This window comes from Cannabis sativa, chromosome 7, assembly GCF_029168945.1.
Source record: "Cannabis sativa cultivar Pink pepper isolate KNU-18-1 chromosome 7, ASM2916894v1, whole genome shotgun sequence".
Taxonomy (NCBI): Eukaryota; Viridiplantae; Streptophyta; class Magnoliopsida; order Rosales; family Cannabaceae; genus Cannabis; species Cannabis sativa.
Window position 1 is genome coordinate 26,860,823 of NC_083607.1, and position 4,400 is coordinate 26,865,222.

The window sequence follows — 4,400 nt, forward strand, 5'->3', positions numbered from 1 at the left end:
TAAGACCTCTCACTGTTGATTTAAGAAATTCTTTCATGGCTTTATCTTTTCTGGAATAGTTGAGACTTTTCCTTAGATAAATAAAATCTATGCCTAAGAAGTTGCAAAGCTTCTATAGATTGCCATTAGAAAGAAAATGTTTCAGCATCTTACTAAAGTAAGTTGCTTGCATTAGAGTAAGTAATTACCAGGTACAAGCCATAGGTTTAGATAAACTCAAACCTATATTATTATGAACAGGAAGTTTTGTTAAGTCCATAGAATAGACTTATTAACTAAATTTTTTTTTATGTCCTTGTAATAGAAAACTTTAGGTTACTCCATGTGAATGGATTAAACCATAGTTGTATTGGCTTTCTTCTTAGTTTCTTATCTTCACAATCCATTACTTGTTTAAACTCACAATGGATTTTAATCACTAGTGTCTCCCAAGTCATAAGAAGGTGAGCTCCTAGAAACTCTCCCACTATGAGAAGGTACCGTGAATTATGTCGAAGAAAACTAAATGGTATAAATCTCTTCGGTTGTGACAAGACAACAGAGGCAGTGGGATCATCATATGTTATATAAGATGATAGAACACTTTTGGAATCAAGAATTAAATATCTCCTTTATTTGCTACTTTATTTTCAGACTTAGTCATTTTCTTAGAAAAGTAGTATTTGTTTGATCAAACACTTTCTTATCTATTGACAATGGGATGGTCCACCCCTAATCACTTAGAATAGCTAACAAACCATGGTTAACAGTTCTAGCTTTTCTTAAGATTTTGATTAGGTCATCCATGAATCTAGTAATGATTTACATTAAGTATACAACAAGTACATCATTCTGAAATTGTATTACCATTGAAGGAATTAGGCAACGACTAGTAACTAATCATCAACATGCAAGTCGAAATTTCTGAGGAGGTAAGTTTGGATATAATTCAAAAATCAATTTAATGATCTTTGAACTGCATATCTACTAACTTTTTCTCCACCCCTATCAGTTCGCAAGATCTTCAACCACTTACCTTAATGGTTTTAACCATTGCTAGAAATTAATGAAATTTTTCAAACATTTCAAATTTCTTGGCTAAAAGGTATAATCTAGAGTTATCGTTTTAAGAATACAACGAAAAGCTCATATCCACCCCTGAATGTACATCCATCTACGACTGAGATGAACTACTTTCAGTGGATGTAGGCATATTAACTCTTTGCAGAGATTGATCTTGTCAAATCCACTATGAACAAGATACAAATGCCATAGATTAATGAAAAATGTGGTTGATTCTTTTGATGATTTAGGTATAGTTACATCAAATAGTTCTTAGAATAGTGCAAGTGGATCCTGGTCACAGAATACCTAACTCATATTCCATACAGTTTTAATCCATTAATAGAAGATGGATATTAAACACTTGAGAAAGTGTAACTGTATTGTATTCTGGAATTAGAAATATAAGAAAATTTCTATTTGGAATCTAAAATTAAAGTCAAAGACTTAAATTTATACCAAATATAATGAGTAATTTTATCTTGGACCAACACTACTAATTTAACTCTAAGTGATTTGCCCATACAAGTAGGAGATTTCTAAGATTGAGGATTTATATCAATTGGGAATAGAATTTCGGGATTATAATCATATGCGTCATTTAATTTCTTAAGAGAAAATATAATGACATGAGATGATTTATAGACCATTCATCCAATGATATATTATTGAGCTAATTCGAAATGAATAAACTTAGAGGAATTAGGATAATTTCGTTTATAAATAAGAATCCAACGATGCTTCGATTAGCGAAAGACAAAGTAATCTTATTTATGTAATCTTCTTGTTTCATATTGTAAAAATACTAGTATAAGGTGTCATCAATTGATGAACAGCTAGATGTTGCATATACAATATTTATCTTTCAAGATCTTACACTATTATGTGTGTCTAATGGTGAAAATCCATTAGGGATTTATCTCATTAGAAAAACAAACATGTTAGACCAACAACGAAGATTCAAAATTAAACTACAACTTAATAACAGAAAATAACATGGTTCAATATAAAGTCATACACAATTTAGAAATTATAAGCATATAGCAAGTAGGAATGACAAGTGAAAATACTAAAACATAAATCCTAAATAATTTCCACGGTTTTTCAACAAACTGATACAGTGTCCCGTTTAGGCGAGAGTCAAAGCATCATCCATTGAATAGAGTTGTCAGCTCATCTAAAATGATAACCATTCTAGCAACCTTTTATTCGATCAAGATTGGAATTCAGCGTTGTCCCGTTTAGGCGAGAGTCAAGGCAATTCTATCTTATGAGCTTCCACCATTGTTTCATAATTTGCAAGTCAAGTATGGTCGCCACCATTAGGGTGATCCATACCATACAAAACACTTACAAACTACTTATCATGCTAGGTTAAACGGTGCGAAATTGCTAATGAACGTTCCTCCATTAGGGAGGATTACTCACTAAAACAAACGCGATGTAAAACACACAATGGAGATCGAATATCTTAATAATAAAGCTCATTATTTAAAAAGAGTTGTATTTTCTTCGATTCTCTTTATTTATTCTATTTATTTTAAATATATATTTATTTAAAATTTCCAATTTAGAATGAAAAATTCTAAATGTAAATTTTAATTTAATATTTATAAATTTTACTTAGATGGATATGAAAATAACATGAATTCTTTCCATCTTAGTAATAATTTCCAATAAATATTTAGAAAAATATTCAATTTAAGTTGTTACAAAATTAATTTAAATTAATTTACAACTCAAATTTTATTTTTTATAAATATATATATTGCATTTCGAAAAATTAAAGTATTTAAGAATACAATTTTCGAAAAAAATGCATGTTAAAATAAAAAATTAATCCTGAAAAAATTATTCTAATTTAATGTTGGCCCAAAATTAATTAATAAAATTAATTTACAACAAAAAATATAATTTTCCTATTTAATTAAATATATAATAAAAATTTCAAATATTTAAGTATGATGATGAAAATCAACTTAAATATTAATTTTCTATTTAATTAAATACACTAGAAAAATACTTCAAGCAAAAATATCATCTATCTAGATTTTTCTTTGACTAATTAATTCAATTTCTAATAATATACTTTAATTCAATTTATTTTAAATTAATCAATAAATGAAAAAATCATTGATTTAAGTTGGTCCAAAATTAAAATAAAAAATTTACAACTTTAATCTATTTTTCAAATAAAATTTGAAATTCCAGCATTTAAGAAATGTAATTTCGAAATTTGATTAATAAAATAAAAAAAAATATATTTTGAAAATTATTTAAATTTAGTTGAAAAAATAAATTTCAACTAAAAATAATTTTCTATTTAATTAAGTGTCATGAAAAAGAAATATTTAAGTATCATGATGAAAATCAACTTAGATATTTAATTTTCAAATTAATTAAATGTATTAACTTCAAGAAATAAATAATGAAGTGTAGAGAAGGCTTAATTATTAATTTCTAGTTTAATATTAGGAAAAAATAAATTGTACCAAAATTAATTATTTAAATAATTAATTTCACAATGTATAATATTTTCCTATTTAATATTAGAAATAATAAGTAGTCTAGAAATAATTATCTAGAAAATATCTTATTTCGAAAACGCATGGCTACTCTAGAGGAGGTCTCCTTGGGACCCGTTGCCCAGGAGGGGTATAAGTCCCGGGCAACCGGATGGGAAGCGGCCGAGCTTCATTCCACCTTAACTTGTCCCCATCAACTGGATAATATTGTGGAAGTTGCTGGGATCAAGCCTTCCACATCAGGAACCTACCATCGGCCACCTCGCGACTCGGAGACGCCCAACCATAATTATGGCGGCTTTGGAGCCTGGAGCCAGACGCACCTGATGGCCGGTGCCATGCCTCCTCTTCAGGACTATTTTGTTAATTTTCTTGTTTTTGTCGGCCTTGCGCCCTACCAACTCATTCCCTAAGCTTATCGCCTACTCTCAGGCTTATTTATTTTTTATGCCGCCCGCGGATGGGATCTCCCCGCCCGGTGGAAATTTTGTATTTTTATGAACTTGTATCCGTCCCCAAGAAGGGGGACAAACTTAAGGACGGTTTTTATTGGTTCTGGATCCATCCTGCTAACGAAGGGGTGGTTTCGTATAATAGGCAGACTCACGTCAAGGAGTATCGCCATCGCTTTTTCTTTTCCTCCGAGTTCAGGGTAATGGACCACCCGGAGCTCCTTACCGAGTGGGTGAGGATCCCTCCCTATTAGCGGACGGCCCCTACACAGACCTTCCTCCGGAGGGCCCAGGCCTTTGCCTCCTATGACCGAGTCGACCTTAACGTCGGGGGTTTGGTCACTACGGAATACTGCAGGAAGGCCAAACTTATCCTTCCGCA